The sequence below is a fragment of the Sminthopsis crassicaudata genome, chromosome 3 (genome assembly GCF_048593235.1).
Source record: "Sminthopsis crassicaudata isolate SCR6 chromosome 3, ASM4859323v1, whole genome shotgun sequence".
NCBI classification, from domain to species: Eukaryota; Metazoa; Chordata; class Mammalia; order Dasyuromorphia; family Dasyuridae; genus Sminthopsis; species Sminthopsis crassicaudata.
This window is the reverse complement of record NC_133619.1, coordinates 174,614,674-174,633,959: the sequence shown is the minus strand read 5'-3', so window position 1 is coordinate 174,633,959 and position 19,286 is coordinate 174,614,674. Positions and strand designations below refer to the sequence as shown.

The 19,286-nt window shown below is 35.3% G+C and overlaps 1 protein-coding gene across 2 annotated transcripts in view; it reads right to left on the bottom strand.

Moving 5' to 3' along the window:
• The window catches only part of CFAP97D2 (CFAP97 domain containing 2), a 43,285-nt gene extending 33,819 nt beyond the window's left edge, over nt 1-9,466 (bottom strand). The window contains exon 1 of one of the 2 annotated variants that reach the window (XM_074299615.1): nt 9,249-9,466. The gene's annotated coding sequence lies outside the window, so the exon portion shown is untranslated. The remainder of the gene's footprint in view (nt 1-9,248) is intronic. The other variant, XM_074299616.1, reaches the window with a different exon arrangement.
• Between the last annotated feature and the right edge of the window lie 9,820 nt (nt 9,467-19,286).

The following is a 19,286-nucleotide window of genomic DNA, read 5'->3' as shown; positions in this document are numbered from 1 at the left end:
AACAGAACCAGGAGAATTACACCGTAACAGAAATATTGGAGATAAAAAACTATGGATGATTTAGTTCTCAGCAATACCATGATCCAAAACAATCCCAAAGAACTAATGATGAAACATACTGTTTGCCTCCACAGAAAGTGCTAATATTTGAATACAAACTGAAACATGCTATTTTTTATTTGCTTTCATCTTTTTCTTTTATTAAAATATTTTTGTACAAAATGACTAAAATGGAAATGTTATACATAATTTCTTGCCATCTCAAGGAGAGGGATGGATAGAAGGGGGAAGAATAGAATTGGGAACTCAAAACTTTTAAAAAAATTTTTTTAAAAAAAGATTCTTACTCTTTGGAAGGAAAACTATGGCAAATATGAATAGCATACTAAAAAACAGGGATATCATTTTGTCAATAAAGATCTGTAGAGAAAAAGCTATGGTTTTTCCATTAGCAATATATGGCTGTGAGATGACATTTGAGAATCCCCTGAACAATAAAGATCCCAAAATCAACCAATTAAATCAAAGAAATAAATTCAGTTAATTCATTGGAAGGACAAATATTAAAGCTAATACTAAAGGGCAAATATTAAATACTAACAAAAACTTTGTTCACATAATGAAGACAAGAGTCATTGGAAAAGACTCTAATGTTAGGAAAAACTGAAAGCAAAAGGAGCAGAAGATAGCAAAGAAAGAGACAGAAATATACTATTATGGAGGTAATGTTAACATGAGCTTGGACAGACATGAGAATGAAAAATCAGACACAACTTGAATGGATCAACAATAATAACAATAATGCAAGTCACTGTGTTGAGATTTCAAAATCTAAGACATAGATCTTCCTCTAAAAGAGCTTAAATTTAATAGCAAAAATTAAACATCAAGTATCATGGAGTTCAATGAGATGCATATGATTAGAAATATGATGAAAGATTATCAAAAGCTGTGAAAGTTTATAGAATGGAAGGACCTGCTGTGAATTGATGATAGAAAATTATTATACTGGAAGCACAAGAAAATTTCTTCAATGAACTTATGGAAATAGAAGAAAGTATATTTAAACTTTCTAAACTCCAATCTCAATTATCCTTAGGATTTAGAACTGAAAGGATACTTTGAGACTGTCCAACCCACTACCGTTATTTTTCAGAGAGGAAAAAAAAGTTGAATGATTTGTCTATGCTTCAAAATTAGTAACTGTAGGACATGGGATTTGAACCTCCAACTCTTCTAATTTTCTATTCAGTGCCATTGCTCTTTCCCCTATCCCATGCTGCAGTCTTTTTAGGAGTTCTCTCTCATCAGAGATTAGGTCAACAGAAAAGTTGATCTATTCCTGATAGATCCTTTCAATAGATCCTGATCTATTCAAATTCAAAATTTTACAATTACTATCAAGAGTTCTTAGCATGCTTAGCAGAAAAAATGAAAAGAGCATAGAATGAAGTTAATCAGTTGAAAGGAAGCTGACACAATCCAAGAGAAAGCCCATGGTGGGAGAAAGGCTTGTCTGCCTTTATGGAGATCTACACAAATATTTTCTTTTCTAAAATGGGTGCTCTCTGCCAAAGCATGGAATCTGTTTTTGCTTCCCATCCTCTCCCTCATTTTTATCCTGCTATAAAGGCAAGAACTTTCTTAGCTGAACAATAATAATATTTATGCTATTTAAAGGCAGTCTATTTTTTGTTATAGGTCACTAGTCTCATGCAGTTGCCCTTGAATAATGTCTTAACTGTTCCAAGCAGAGTGGAGTTTTATTCCATTAGATTCTAAAAAGAGAACACCTGGAGAACACTAGGACATGTTAACCATTTGCTAAGAAGAGGCCTAACAGCTCCTGCAGGTCTGCAAAGCTTACAGGAATGAAAGAGAATCTCCTTGTGAAGCCCCATCTGGAACAGCTCATCCTGTGTGGCATGTAGGTCTTACAATGCAAGAGAAATGGGCTGAGGCTAATGTACATTTTGAAGGCTTTCAGTAACATCTGAAATAGTAGGCAGTTCAGTGAAGACACAAGACAGAGAGGAAGTGTGTTCCTAAGCTTCAGAAGCCAGTAATGAAGAACAATGGGAAGAGAAATAATGGAGAAGTTCAGCAGGTAATTTCAGTACAGAGGGAGATACTGAGACCTCCAGCATCTTAGTCCTAACAGTGTTTGTTGCTATTTTAATGTGATCTTGATGTTAACATAAACAACCATTCTCCTCCCCCCCAAAAAAAAAATCCAAGCAAGCAGTTTGTATTTTTGATAACATATCCTTTCCTTCAAACCTCCCCACTCCCTCAAAAAAAAAACCTCAATATACACACAATCCACCTCAAATAATGTAGTTTTCTCTTCTGATTTACACAGTTGGATTTTTTTTAAATTGGAGAAAATATTTATCATATATTTAGTAATTTAAACTACAAGGTCAAAAATCATCTGAAAAATGTTATTTTAATATATTATACATTATATAATGCACAATGATAATGTTCTATTTGTATCTTTTTTCCCTTCACATCTTTCATGCCTATCCCTTTCTCTCCATTCATTTAGCACCAGCCTAGCATAAGCCCTTATCTCTTCCTGACTGTTGTTACAATTGTCTCCTAATTTGTCTTGCCTTAAGTTTCTCCTCACTCTGATCCACCCTGCACTTAAATGCCAAACTCATTTTCCTCAAAGGCAATTCTGCTCATGTCAAACACATCCTTTCTTCCTCCCTCCCTCAATCAATCCCAGTTACCCCCTCTTTTCTCTATGATTAAATATAAAATCCTCTGCCCTTTAAAGCCTTTCACAACCAAGTCTTTTCCTTTCTTTCTATGTATTTGATAATCTAAACTAGTCCATTTGCTGTTTCTTATACTTGACACTCTAAATCCCAACTCTATATTGGTCCTGGCTGTCCTGCATGACTAGAAATGTTTTTCATCCCCATCCCTATCTACTAGCTTCCTTTAAGACTCACTTCAAATCCCATCTTCCACAGAAGGCCTTTCTTGGTACTGTAACCCTCACTCCCATGGCCTTCCCACTAAGATTACCTCTCATTTACATTATATATTATATGTATATAGCTACTTTCATATTTTTTCCTACCCTTGTGTTACACTGTGAGTTTCCCGCTCTCAGGGATGGATTTTCTTTTATTCCCTGGCTAGGTCTGGTGGTTCAGCTATCAGATAAAAGAACTGCTTGACAGTGTCAGGGAAAAATTTACTAAATGAGTCACTGTACCTTAGCAGATAGACACAGTGTCAAATGACCATAAGATATAATGAGCAGCAAATGGCATTAGAAAATAGCTTGATCCCTGTGAGACCAGGAAAGATATTTGGCCCTTTATGGAAAGCAGAAGTGTGATACTCAGCAAAAAAAATCAGAAAATGATGCCACCAGTGGACAGTAGATGCTCTGCATTGTCAAGGATGAATTATTGGAATCACATGTGTCTAGGCCACAAGTGTCCCTAAAAGTGTGCCCTACATTTGTTTATATTAGATATTAGTTCCTTGTGTGTTCCCTTTCATGCATGTTCCCTGGTCACATGTGTTTCCTACATGTATGTTTACTGATCACGTAATGTATTTAAAGTAGGTCATTATTTTTCCCTCTAAAACTTATTTGTCTAATTCCCTTATTTCTGGTGAGAGCTCTACTATCCTTCTAATCACTCTAGCTCATAATCTCAAGAGCCACCATCAGCTCTTCCCTCTTTTTTATCCCTCATATCTTTTTATCAGTCTCTCTGAGTCTTTACAATATTTTTTCTATCTGTTGCCCTCTTTTAACTCACATGGTCATAAACCTAAATCAGCCCTTGTCTGACACTCATATGGACTATTACAACAACTTCTTTGCTTCTAGTCTTTCCCTTCTCCAATTTGTACACAGCTGCCAAATCGATAGTCCAAAAGCACACACTTCTATGTTACTCCCTCATTCAACAAAAGTCAATGGCTCCCTATTGTTTCTAGGTAACTAAATTCCTCTACTTCTCATTTAAAGTCCTCACAAACCTCTACCTTGCCTTTCTAGACTTATTTTACATTACTTCTTCTCATACTCCATGTTCCTGCTCAAATAACCCATTTGCATTCTTCCATGTCATTCCATTTTGTATCTCCTTTCAAGATGCCTCCCTTCTCAGTTATGGCTCTTGGGCTCTCCCTTTAAGGCTCAGTTCAATTGTCAACTCATGGACAAGGCCTTTTGTGCTCTTTTAGTTGTAATTAATCTTTCCTCTCCAAAATTACTGTAAGTATATTTGATATTTATCTGTGTACACGATCTATTCCCCAAGAGATTATAAATTCATTGAGGCTAGGGATAGTTGTATTTTTCTCTTCAAATCCCCAGGGCTTAGCACAGTGCCTTGCACATATTAGATGCTTAGTAAATGTTTGCTGAATTAATGTGTGATTTTTAAGTGGTGATTTTCCCCCTCTGGTTATATGGTAATCAATTCATTATGCCCCATTTAAGCACATGGAAGGATCTTTTATTTTTCCATCTTTTATTAAAAATTTTAAAAACTAATATGGCATTGTCTAGTAAAAGCTCAATGGAGGCTTATATATAAACTATTATGATTTTGAGTACATGCTAATCCACAGAATTTCTTGATGCTGAAGTAGCTTTTTAAGGTCTCACAAATGACTGTCACAAATGATTGTTAGAGGCAAATTTGATCATAAGTACTTTTGATCTTCCATTTTATGTCTTCTTTCCCTTTCTACAGTACTCTTAGGTATTCAGTGACCTCTTCATTTTATGCTTTTACCCCCATCAAAATATGCTATCTGGAAAAAGATATGAAATTCATTCATTATGAAATGAGTGTGAAGCTCATTCATATTGAACTACATATAACTGGCATTTTAAAATATTATCCCCTTCTAAGGATAAATGAATTTTTAACAGATCAGGAATTTTGAAATAAAATAATAAAACTCTAAATGCTGAATTTCATATAGTAATTTGAAAGCAAAGAAGATTTTATTTATTTTTTTAGGAGGAAGGGACTTTAAAAAAATGGAACTTTTCTGTCATTCCTGAAATCACATATTAAACCATAACACCTGAATACTCAACTTATATATAAGTTTTGATTTTGTGATACTGGAAAAATCGTAAAACAGTTTATTTAATCTCAGTTGACTCCTAAGAAAATAAAGAATAGTATTATATATTATTGTTAGACAGACTTTCAAAGAAGATGAAGCCCTTTTAGCCTTCGATCAATTTATTTTTTTTCCATTCATCCCTTCCCCATCTCCTTTTAGAAATCTCAGGAGCTGATTGAGAAGTAAAAAGTTACACCTTTGTCCCTTTCCTCCTCTCCTCTTTTTCTTCTTCTTTTCTTTCTCCTCCTTCTCTTCTTCCTCTTTCTTCTCCTCTTATTTTCCTTCTTTTCTCCTCGGAGGTTTTTATCTAGCTGTGGAATTTCTGGGACAATTATAGCCACTTCATCTGCATAATTCCAGACTTTTTAAAAAGGATTGAATCAAATCATATATTTACTAACAATGCCTAGGTTTATCTCTTTTTCTATAATCCCTCTAACATTGACTATTTTCATTGTTTGGTATACTTGCCAATTTGTTGGTTGTGGAGTGAAGCTTCAAGGTAATTTCTCTTATTATTAGTGAACTGAAGTTTTCTTCCGTGTGGTTATTAGTGGTTTGCACTAGAAATTTTCCCAGTAAAATACAGGTGCAAAATGAGAATTATTCCTTTCATTGCCATTATTTGTTATAAATTTAGGAATGTTAGCAATAACAATGAGACAAAAAAAGAAGTTAAACATTTAATGTTAGGGAAAGAAGAGACAAAATTACCCCTATTTGCTGTTGACCTCATGATTTACTTTAAAAATCCTAGTGATTTTTTTGGGAGGGTGGGGAATAGCTGTATTCCCAGCTCTTAGCACAGGATAAAGACTGGAGCAATTTTATTTTTCAATGGTATATATTAAAGGTGAAGCACTGTTTTTCCTTTAGATTGATTAATGTCTGTGTCTGGACAAGTGGCAAAGATGTCATTAAGGGGAAAGTGGACCCTCCAAGATAGTCTAAGTATAGTTAGAGATTACTGTGATTTATTTGAGCATGCTTTCTCAAGCTGAATGAGAAAATACTGAGGCTCTGTTTTATACAGAGATAACAGATGTCTCCAACAAGCCAAGATCTAGGCCTGGAGAGAGGAAACAAAGAAATGGACAGCTCTGGTATTGGCCAGTTAAAGAATAAAAGATTAAGTGAAGGAAATGAGCCATATCTTGACTTGGCCTCCTTATTCATGAGACCTTGGACAAATCATATAATTTCTCTGAGTCTCAGATCCCTCATCCATAAAATAGTGGGATTGAGGACTCAGGAGACCAGAAGAGAGAAGAGAAGTACTTGTAGTAGTTAGGATGGATGTCTCCTAAAGACCTTTACAAATCTAAATTTATTGTTTTTATGTTAAACTGTGCAGAACCACGCCCAGATAGTTCTCTGAAGTACTTTGCAATTAACAATTACTCTTTTAACCCAGTCATTCTGGGTTAATCTTTGAGTTAATTTCATAACTAGTCAATTAAAACTGCTCTCTCCAAAGTCACTAGTTATTTCTTAATTGCCAAAGCTAATCCTCATCTTTCTTGATCTCTCTGTAACACTACAGTATTTGACACAGTTAATTACCATTTTTTTTTTTTGGTTCTCTGGGTTTTTGTAACACTATCTTGGTTCTCCTCCTTCTTTTTTGACTACTCCTAAAATTCTTCTATAGGGTCATCATCCTTGTCTTCCTAACCATGGAACTCTGACTTCACCTTTTTTCCATCTAGACATTTTCTTGGTGAGCTTATTAGCTTTCATGAGTCCAACTATAAGCAGCCTACTCAACTACTTTGACCACTTATATTTTGTAAAATGATATAGATGACTTCCATGTTTTTATATCAATCTTAGCTTCAGTCTTGAGTTACAAGCCCATATCACAAGCTACTTATTAGACATTCAAATTGCAGATACTACAAGCATCTCAAGTTCAACATGTCTAAAACAGAACTCATCTTTCACTCTCAAACCCACTTTTCTTTTAACTTTCCCTGTCACTGAGGAGTGACTACCATATTTCCAACAAAATTTACAATTTTGATGTTATCATTGACTCCTAACTGCACATATCTAATCAGTTGCTACATCTGGGCCTTTTTGCCTCCACAATGATATGCCCCCTTTGTTCCAATCACACTTCCACCACTATAGTTCAAGCTCTCATTAATTCTTGTTTGGACTATTTGGTTTAACTGCCTCAAGTCTCTCCTCATATAGACACCAAAGTGATTCTCTTAATCTCTGAATGAATGTGGCCTCAGTCAAACTGAGACCAGTTAACCACCTTAGCTTAAAAAGGCCAAGAACTCCCACTTCACCGGGAACCATCTCCAATTGTCTTGATCTATATCTGACCACTGGACCTACATGACTAGAGGAGAAAGTGAGCCAGGTGTTCTCGTACAGCCTGTCATGTCATAGCATCACCTTCCTGATGTCATGGTCCTCTGAGAATGAAGGACAAATAAATCTAAGTTCAGGTCTGCCCATGCCAATCCTCTATACAATAATCTTCAGTGGTTCCCTTTCAACCTCTAGGATCAAATAAATTTAAGTCCCTATGTTGAGCATTTAAAACTCTTTACAACTAGACCCTTCTTCCATTTCTAGTCTTTTCCATATTCTTTAACGTCAGTCAAATTGGCCTTCTTGACATTCTTCAATTCATTTCTGTGTGCCTTTGTAGTGGCTATCTAAAATGATCTTATTTACTTATGGCTCCTGGATTTTTTTTTTTTTTTGAAGACATTTCAAATACTATTTATAGCATGAGATTTCCCCATGTTCTCAGCTATTAGTGACTTTCCTCCAAGATTTTTCTTGTATTGAATTTGTATATGTGCTATATGTACATATTGTTACCCCACTGAAGTATAAGCTCCTAGGTACTATTTTACTTTTGTCTCTAGTATTGCCACAATGCCTGACACGTGGCAGGGGCTTAATAAATTTGGCTGTTTTTTTTTTTTTTATTGAATGATTTAACCACTTTTAAATCATCCTTATTGTACTCATCAACTCCCATCTTTTCCACAAGAATAGAATGAGGTATTTTATCCACTGGTTTCCTAAAATCTAGATAAATTGCCAAACTAGAGTCAGAAGACATTAGGTCCAAATCCTCCCCTTGCCACTTCCTGGGTATTTGATCAAGTTATCAATCTTGGTTGAGGCTTGGTTTCCTGATCTCTAAAATGGGATTAATAATGCAGGTAGTACTTACCATACAGGGTTTTCATGAGGCTCAAATCAGATATGCAATCCTTAAAGTGCTTCTATAAATGCCAGTTGTCATTTAAAAAAATAAAAATACAATCCAGGTAAGCCATAAAAGACAAGCAGCAATTTTAATCACTGCTGTCATAAAGAGCTGGCCTCTGTCAGGAAGATCTTTATTCAAGTTCGGTCTTTGACCCTAACTGTGTGATTCTAGAAAGGTCACTTAACTTTTCAAAGTCCCCAGTCAACTCTCTATGACCATAATTTACAGGACAATTGACGACTGGCATCAGCAAAGGGAAATTCTCAGGAAAAACACAACTCTGAACTAACAACCAAACAAACCAACCGATCCGCAAAACTCTAAAATATAGTTATTTTATTAATGCCCCAGAAGGTAGCACAGGTCCTTTTGCCCCTTCCCCCTCCTCCTTTCTCTACGCCCTTTTCTATCTCTCCCACCCGTCGCCTCCCAGCGGTCTCTCCACCGGCCCCACCCCCAGAGGCCCGTCACCATGACTCCCTCCCGCCTGGGCTCCCCACCTCAACTCTCCCCCTCCCCCCCACCCGACGGGGGCTCAGACTAGACTCTCTGAGGGCCCAGCCCTCAGAGCTTCTTCCGCCCCAACGGTGCAGTTGGACGGTTCTCTTCGAAGTCCATCTTTAGGAGAGGCTTAATTAGGACTTTCCAGGCTGGACTTGGGGCCATAAATTGAGCCCCTTTTTGTCAGCCAACCCAATTTAAAAAAAAAAACAAAAACAAACATAAGCGTCGGGAAAAAGAGTTTTCTTTCTTTTAGAGGGGAGGGTGACAGGGTGTGGAAATGGGAAGTGATGTGATAATTCCCTAAACTCCTTTATTTTGGTTCTTTAGTCTCCTGGATGGATCAAGTTGTCCCTATCTTTTCTGATCTAACTCTTACCTGGACTCTGTTTTTCCACCTCTGCATTCTGCGAAGACCACGCTTATCAAAATCTCAGAAGGCTTGTTCGCTGCCATAAGAGGACGCTGATTTAACCTAATACTAGCCAAATATTTTCCTACCCCCCCACCCCCCTCCCCTTGACTTCAACCCCTTATCCCGCCCCCCTCCCTCTACCTTTCCCACCCGAGTTCTGAGACTGTACAATCCGGTACCCAGCATCCTCTCGGATCCAGCCTTTCAAGATTCTATTCTCGATTGCCTGGACCCTCTGGTTGCCGCTCATAAAGCAGCTCCTTAAGGACTAAGCCACTTGCCCTAGTAAGGGGTTCTTCCTTGAACTTGTATTCCCTGACTCTGGGGAAAGTCACCTACACTCAGGGATTTAGTTATAATACCTGGAGGATTTATACATCTACTTATCTATCCGTGAACCTAGCTAGTCCCCATCTAGCCTAGGGAGTTCCTAAAATCTGGTGCTATGACCATTAATAATCCTTTGCCTAATATATCATAAACATTAATGTTGATACTTAATTGCTTATGATATGAATTACCTACTTATATGTATTATTTTTAAAGCAGATACCAAGTATAATGGTGTCCATGAGAAACACTATCATTTTTTTTTTCACTTGTTCAAAGTGAAGTCTTTTCTTTTATGATGATAATGGAAGCAAAAGAGTTACATCCCCTGCGGATTATTTTCCTTTTCTCAGATGTTTTGTGACTCTCCCCTCCCAAATGTTTGAGAATCATTAGTCTCTCTTGTAGTGTGTGTATGTGGAGAGGAGGCAGTGATATACTAGAAAAATTCTTTGATAATCAGGAAATTGAGCTTTAGTCCTGGTTCAGCTATTAATTTACTACCTGAAATCTTGGTAGAATAAGTCATTTTTACTCTCGGCCTTCTTTCCCTCATATATAAAATTAGAAGGTTGGATTAAATGATCTCCAATGAATCTTTCAATCATATAAGATCATAGATTGGGGAATGACTGAACAAATTATTGTGTGTGAATGTAATGGAATACAATTGTATAGTAAGAAATGATGAAAGGGGCAGTTTCAGAGAAACCTAGGAAGAAGTAACTAATCCAAGTAAAGTATGAAGAACCAGGAAAACAATTTATATTGTAACAGTGACATTGTAAAAATAAATAGTTTTGAAAGATTTAGGAACTTATTTCAGAGGACTGATGATGCAGAGTGCTACTCATCTCCAGATAGAGATATGATGTGCTTAATATGAAGAAAGAAACATTTGTAACATTATTAATATGGGAATTTGTTTTACTTGATTGCACAAGGATTTCAAGGATTTTTTTTCCTTTTTTTTTTTTCCAAGAAAAAAGTGGGAAGAACTTTTGTGGGGAGAGAATATAGATGTTTGACAATGTAGTGATTTAAGACAATTCCAATAGACTTGGAATGGAAAATACCCACATTCAGTGAGAACTATGGAGACTAAATATGGATTAAAGCATAGTATTTTCACTTTTTTCTTTCTCATGTTTTTTTCCCTTTTGTTCTGATTTTTCTTATACAACATGACAAATACCTAAATATGTTTAAAAGAATTGCACATATTTAACCTATATATAATTACTTGCTGTTTTGGGGAAGGGTGAGTCAAGAGAGGGAGGGAGAAAAATTTGGAACACAAAATCTTATACAAATGAATGTTGAAAAGTGCCATCCACACCTGATGGAGACTGAATATGGATCAAAGTATATTTTCACATTTTTGATGTTATTGTTGTTGTTTTGTTGTTTGTTTTCCTTTCTCATATTTTTTACTTTTTGATATGATTTTTTTGCACAGCATGATGACTATGGAAGTTTATTTGAAAGAAAGCACATATTTAACTTACATTGGAATTCTTGCTTTTTGGGGAGAAGGGAAGTGGGGAGGAGAGGAAGAAAAATTTGGAACACAAGGTTTTGCAAAGGTAAATGTTGAAAACTATCTTTGCATGTATTTGGGGAACAATACTATTAAAATTAAATGAATGTTGAAAATTATCTTTACATGTATTTGGAAAAATAAAATATTATTGTATATAAAAAAGAAAATAGGCATTTGATAACTGAAAACATTGTTTAAAAATATAAGAGCTAGAGTTAGAACTGGAAAGATTTTGAAGGCCTATAGTTTAACTTGAGCTCTTATTGAAGTGAAATGACTTGAACATAGTCAAACAATCTCCACATAGTAAGTGATGGGTTCCAGTCCAGGTCTTCTATTTGTAGTATGCTGCATTTGCGTGTTGTTTCCTTGCCTGTAAAAGTAAGAGTTGAACTAGACAATTTATAAGGAATCTTCCAGCTCTGTAATTTTAATATTCTATGAACCTTTCCTCCTCTCCAGATTATCTGCTTCCAAAATAATTTTTTCCAAAAGTATTTCTAGTATCACTGCCAAAGCTGATTTTTCTGCCTTTTGACTTAACCAATATTTTTTTCTCATAGTTTGGTAGTGATTTTCTTTTTACTTCTGATAAAGAACACCCTCAATCCTCTTCTCTAAAGGGCTTACCGGGCTATTTCACTCCATATCTTTTCTGTTCTCAAACCTTTCTCTAAGTATGCATCAAAGACTTTAAACCAACAGCAGAACTTAAACATCTAGATGAGTTCTGTTCTCTTCAAATTAATCCTGCCAGGTTTTATACCTGTTCTAATCTACTATCACCAGAAGAGTAGGTAAACCAGTCTACTTGAAATAGCAAGGCAGCCTGAGGGAGAAACAATGGATGGGATGTACCAAGTTGGTCAAACTACTACCATCTCCTCAATCACCGTCTTGCCTAGGTGGATTCAGTCCAGGACCTTGACCCAAGAGACTAGAAATAGCAGAACTATTCTCATACCCCGAGATTACTCTAGAAACCCCTGTTTCTAGTCTGGCCCTCAACCTCTGTAGAGATTTGACTTAGTAACTGCTTCTGCAGGAGCTCCAGAACTACCTCCTCAGTGGTCACAAATATTGAAGATGTAGAAAAGAAAATCCTGATACCAAAGATCTCTTGTCAAATGGTTTGACAGCAGAAATAAATTATTTTTCCTACAGAAATGAAATAAATACATTAAAGATGGATTGCCATTAGCTTTGCCATAGTGCTAAAGACCACTGAGCCTTTCCTTCTGATATACATATGAAATTTATACGTGTGGTCTCCTTGTTTTTGTCTTTGTATGCCTAGTACTTACACAGTGCTTTATTCACAGTGAGTCGAGTGCTTAATAAATGCTTTAAAATAATTACATTAATTTCATTGATGATTCTTTACTGTGAATATTTTTATAATTGCTCTTTGATAATTGACATTTGAATTCTTGGCATATTATTATAAGGGCAGATATTTGTCCTTTGAGGATGGATTAGATTTTTGAAACTAGCTAGAAGCAATTCAGTGAATTAATTGGGTAATCAAGCTAGGGAACACTATTTTTTTTTAATTTTTACAAAAATTTTATGCATAGGCAATTTTCCAGCATTGACAATTGCAAAACGGTTTGTTTCAACTTTTCCCCTCCTTCCCCTCACCCCTTCCCCCAGATGGCAGATTGACCAATACATGTTAAATATGTTAAAGTATAAGTTAAATACAATATATGTATACATGTCCAAACAGTTATTTTGCTGTACAAAAAGAATTGGATTTTGAAACAGTGTACAATTAGCCTGTGAAGGAAGTAAAAAATGTAGGCATACAAAATTATAGGGATTGGGAATTCTATGTAGTGCTTTATAGTCAACTCCCAGAGTTCTTTCGCTGGGTGTAGCTGGTTCAGTTCATTACTGCTCTATTGGAACTGATTTGGCTCATCTCATTGTTGAAGAGGGCCATGTCCATCAGAATTGATCATCATATAGTATTGTTGTTGAAGTATACGACTATCTCCTGGTCCTGCTCATTTCACTCAGCATTAGTTCATGAAAGTCTCTCCAGGCCTTTCTGAAATCATCCTGTTGGTCATTTCTTACAGAACAATAATATTCCATAATCTTCATATACCACAATTTATTCAGCCATTCTCCAATTGATGGGCATCCACTCAGTTTCCAGTTTCTGGCCACTACAAAGAGGATTGCCACAAACATTCTTGCACATATGAGTCCCTTTCCCTTCTTTAAAATCTCTTTGGGATATAAGCCCAATAGTAACGCTGCTGGATCAAAGGGTATGCACAGTTTGATAACTTTTTGAGCATAGTTCCAAATTGGTCTCCAGAATGGCTGGATGTATTCACAATTCTACCAACAATGTATCAGTGTCCCAATTTTCCCACATTCCTTCCAACCTTCTGCATTATCTTTCCCTGTCATTCTAGCCAATCTGACAGGTGTGTAGTGGTATCTCAGAGTTGTTTTAATTTGCATTTCTCTGATTAATAATGACTTGGAGCATCTTTTCATATGGCTAGAAATAGTTTCAATTTCTTTGAGAATTGTCTGTTCATATCCTTTGATCATTTATCAGTTGGAGAATGGCTTGATTTCTTATAAATTAGAGGCAATTCTCTATATATTTTGGAAATGAGACTTTTATCAGAACCTTTGTAAAAATGTTTTCCCAGTTTATTACTTCCCTTCTAATCTTATCTGCATCAGTTTTGTTTGTACAAAACCTTTTTAATTTGATATAATCAAAATTTTTCTATTTTGTGATCAATAATGATCTCTAGTTCTTCTTTGGTCATGAATTCCTTCCTTTTCCACAGGTCTGAGAGGTAAACTATGCAATGCTCTTCTAATTTATTTATAATCTCATTCTTTATGCCTAGGTCATGAACTCATTTTGACCTGAGCCTGGTGTATAGTGTTACGTGTGGGTCAATGCCTAGTTTCTGCTATACTAATTTCAGGGAACACTATTAAGGTTCAAAAATGAGATATAATTATAAAATCACTGATTTATTGTGTGGGTCATAAACTGGCTTTGGAACTAATTCAAAAGTAATTATTTCCTTTCTATATTCTAAGAAATGGGCATATTAAAAACAACAATGACAAAAAATAATCCCCACAAAGAGTTTACATGGTATTTGACATAGATAAGTATATACATAAATATTTATAGAATAAAGATAAAGAGAAGGAATAACTAAATACAAGATAGTTTGATAACAAGGTAGTTAAAGAGGAAGGTCCCTAGCAGTTATGATGAAGAAAAGCTTCATGGAGAAAAGTTCGTTTTTAAGTAGATTTATTTTATTTTGTTTATTTTATTAAAGCGTTTTAGTTTTCAAAAGATATGTATGTATAATTTTTCAACATTAACCCTTGCAAAACCTTGTGTTACAATTTTCTCCCTTCTTCCACCCCTTCCCCTAGATAGCAAGTAATTAAATATATGTTAAACATGGTAAAATATGTGTTAAATCTAATATGTGCATATATATTTATACAATTATCTTGCTGCACAAGAAAAATCGATTCAAAAAAATGAAAAGAAAAGAAAATGCAAGCAAACAACAAAAAGAATGAGAATGCTATGTTGTGATCCACACTCAGTTTCCATGGTCCTCTGGGTGTAGATGTCTTTCTATCACAAGGTCATTAGAACTGGTCTGAATAGTCTCATTGTTGACATGTCCATAAGAAAAGATCATTGTCTAATTTTGCTTTTGTCATGTACAATGATCTCTTGGTTCTGTTCATTTCACTTAGCATCAATTCATGCAAGTCTCTTCAGGCATCTCTGAAGTCATCCTATTGATCATTTCTTTAAGCATTCTTTTTAAGAAAAAGAGAGATTAGCAGCTAAGATGGTAGGATGGATGGAATTCTGTGCCTGGAATCAGTTCAAATCTGGCCTCAGATAAGAGTCACTCTAGCTAGCTAACTGTGTGACTCTGAGCAAGTCATTTCACCCTGTTTGCCTCAGTGTTTGTAGCTGAATAATAAGCTGGAGAGGAAATGGAAAACTATTACAGTATCTTTAACAAGAAAACCCCAAATGGGATCACAAAGAGTTGGATATATTGAATAAAGGTCAGAAGGCCCTGAAATAATTCAGGTGAATGTTGATAAAGGTTTGAATTAAGAGTGGGGCTATGGGAATATATAGAAGAGATTTATGAAAAGATGTAATAGATGTAAAAATGACAATATTCAGCAATTAATTAGATATGTGGTTGAGAAATAATAGGGAGATAAGAATAAGGATAAGGGCAAGGTTATAAATCTAGGATTGTAACAATGGTGGTATAATAAGATTAGAGAAATTTGGAAGAAGAGGATGATTTTTTAATTTTAATTTTAGTTTATAGAATAAAACAAGCATTTCCATAATATAACACAATAAACATGATTATATATGAAACTGCAAATTTAATATGCACATCTTGCTATTCCTTTCAAATATACAACAAAATTATCATGTAAATTTCTTTTTTTGTTCCCTCATGGATGCTATATAACATATAGATATATAACGTATGTACTTATATATAGACATATATATTACTTTATGTAAATATATATGCATAAAGTTATTCTATCTATACTTCTATTTATTCTTTCTCTGGATGAAGACGACTTCTTTCTTCATATGTTTTTAATAGTTAATTTGTCCTTTATAATAGACAAAATAATTATTTACTCAAAGTTGTTCTTAAAACAATATTGCTGTTACTGTATACAGCCTCCTCTTGGTTCTATTCATTTTGCTTTCCATTGTTTTGTGAAATTCTTTCCATATTTTTCTAAAATCATTGAGCTCATCATTTTTTTATGGAACAGTAGTATTTTATCAAGTCATATAGCGTAACTTGTTCAGCTATTTCACAATTGATGGGCATCCTTGCAATTTCCAGTTCTTTGCTACCATAAAGAAAGTGTGTTTTGAAGAAAGATAATGAGTTCTATTTTGGACATGTCATCCAGCCAATGATACAGGATTGAAATATCCTGCATGTACAAACTAGATATGCTACTATGTGCAAGCAACTCAATCTCCTAATGACCCAGGCCACTCTTAAAGACAATTAAGTGGGAAACAAGTTGCCAGTTTTCTTGCCTTTTGTTTTTCATACTAATCATTTCCTGGGCCCCCCACTCCACAACCCCCCTCCTCCCCTTCCCTTTTCCCACTCTCATGAATTCTCACTTAAAACAGAGGAAAACTGTAAGATGAAACTAACTGATTTAGTAATCATGTATGCTTGCATATTCATCCTTCTTTTATGTCCCCAAGAAAGGGTAAGTATATTTCATTTTCTGCTCTTCAGAATCAAGGTTTAATGCATTTGGCCTGAGTTCAGCTACTTTTCAGTGTTTAGGTTTTTAAAAAAAAATACGTAATCATAGAAATTAAAAGAAAACATCAAATTTTTACAATGAAATTTAAAGAGACTAGAGAAATTTGGTCTGTAGTTCAGAAAAATCATAATTATTATGAATACATCATGATAATAGGGTGGGTGGAAAAGGGAGGGGTAGTAGACTCCAAAAGAACAGAATAATTCTGGCCTATTGGACTTGCCTTCTGCCAAATTGTGAACCAGGCAGAGTATGTGTTAAGTACTTTTATTACATTTTGTTTGTATCTTCCAGCTTCTCTGTCAGAATCTCTGCTATCATTTGAATCTGCAAGACTCCTTTATTTGTTGTTATTCAGACATATCATTTCTAACTTATCATGACCCCAATTGGAATTTTCCTTCTCCAGCTCATTGTATAGATGAGGACACTGAGGCAAACAAAATTAAAAGTCTTGTCCAAGGCTACACAGCTGGTGCACCAGTATCTGAGGCTAGATTTGAACTCAGGAAGATAAACCTTCCTTACTCTAGGCCTGGCACTCTATCCTCTATGTTACCTTCTCTCTTCTCCAATTCCATTCCCCTCCCTCCCATTTCAAATGACAGTACTTAGCTCACTACCTGACATACAGTAACTGATTAATAAATGCTTCTAGAATGATCAAATTCCTACAATTGTTAACATAGTTAAACGATGAAAATGCAACTTAAAGTTTCAGTGGGAGGTTGGAGGTAAACATTTCAGGACTGGAGGATTTTCTAGGTGTCCCAACAAACTGGAAAATACCATCACCAATGAAAAATAATTGGATTGAGAATCATAGGACCTGAGTTAAAATTCATGACCCCATTTGAATCATCATGAATATCTTTTGAATCATGAAATTTAATCATTGTGTCACGATTGAAAAATGACTCAACAACAATAATAATAAGGCACTATCCTGCCCGAAGAGACCCCTTCCTATTAGTTTGACACCACTGGGCTAGAGATTCTCTAAAGCTCTTCAGCTCTAAATCACTGATGCTTATCATGCCATTTCTAAAGTTGGTCCTATTGCATGAAAGAGAAAAGGGGCAATTTTGATTCAATAGGAAATTACAATTTTATAAGTGCTACCCTAACATATTCAGCTATAATACCAAACTCTGTGACTATTTGAAAATTATGCTGCAAGCTTTGGGTCCCTGCCAAATCACATACTGTATAACTTTTTCTTTTGAAATAGAAGAATGTTCTTATAATGTAGAAACCCCATGAAGTCTGAGCTGGAAATCTTCTTCCTCTGTTAGAAGTTTCTGCTGTTACTACTTTTCCTTGCTTGTTGAATAGTCCCAACATGCATTTTTTTTTATAACAAATGATTGTTCAGAGGAAACTTTTTGTTTATGTATTAAGCAATGAAGCAAGAACAGATTCAGGTTTCTGGCAGTTGTGTTTATTTGTTGGAAGAGCATGTTTCTACTTGCCACTTTGTTTAGAGAAGAACGCCTAGACAAAAGCACTGGCAAACAGCACCTTAACAACATTCCCCTGTCCCTCTGGGGTGGGGGGAAGATAGTGGAGGAGAGGTGATGAGTATCCTTGGAAAGCCTCAGGATAGGGAGGCCCCATACCTTCAATTCAGAACCTTTAGGAGACTGGGCTACTCCTAAAGTCAGTTTCATCTGCATTTGATTGTGTTTTAAGGTAGGACTCAGAACTAGTTTGTGCCCAAATAGCACAGTGTGTGACTCATCTTTGGAACTGGATGGGCCTCTGGAGGTGGGTGAAGGCAATGCCAAGGTTGCTTCTGGGTTATTCTGAATGCATTTTTCTCAGACTCTGACTTTCATTTCTTCTGTAAGAAATGGCAACTATTTCCAGCAGGTGGCAGATGTTAATCACTTCTGTCACAAAACCTGAGTTGTAAGGGAGAAATCTTTAATAGTCAATTTAGCTATTTAAATACTGGATATGATATATTTGCAAAGCAGTTGATGCCAAATTATGATAAAGTGATAAAAGAACCATGTGTGGTTGGCATAAATTAGTACTTGAAACTTACAATGTGTAATTAAAAAGAACACACACTCTAGCTTTGATAAATGTTGAGACTAGTGAGCACAGATCTGGAAAAAAAATGGCTGCTATTGTAAAGAAAGTTTGACAACTTAAAATAAAACTGTATTGTGGATTGACATATCAATATTGTTTCATTGTTCAAAATCATGAAATATTTTTGTTTGAAATTCTATGTGGGGTTGAGATTAGCACAATTCAAGAAATCATAAAATCAACTCATATTTCTGTAGTGTTTCACAAAATACTCTATAATCACAATAACTTCAATGGGTAGTTGGGGCAAGTTTTTAAAGGTGAGGAAGCTGAGCCTCTAAGAACTTCAAGGTCTTGCTCATTCAAGTTCATATCACCAACATTTACCCAACCTAGCAGTCAAACTGAGGGCATAAAGACTCCAAGATTATTACTCTTTCCATTACCTCATACCAATGAAGACTTAAAAGAGACACACAATAAGTTAGAGATAAAGACAATTTAAATAATCCTAGGAAGGGAGGCTATTACTATGTAAGGATGGAATAAAACCCTCCAATCAAGAAAGATAAAAAGTAAAAGGGATTGGTTTCTAAATCTAAGAAATTATTAAGCTAATTGATTTGTTCAATTCATTTCCAATGCATTACCATTGATTTATTCATTCAATTCCATATATTAGAATTAGTAGCCCCTAACCCTAGTAGACTGTAAGGCTTTTTGACAGC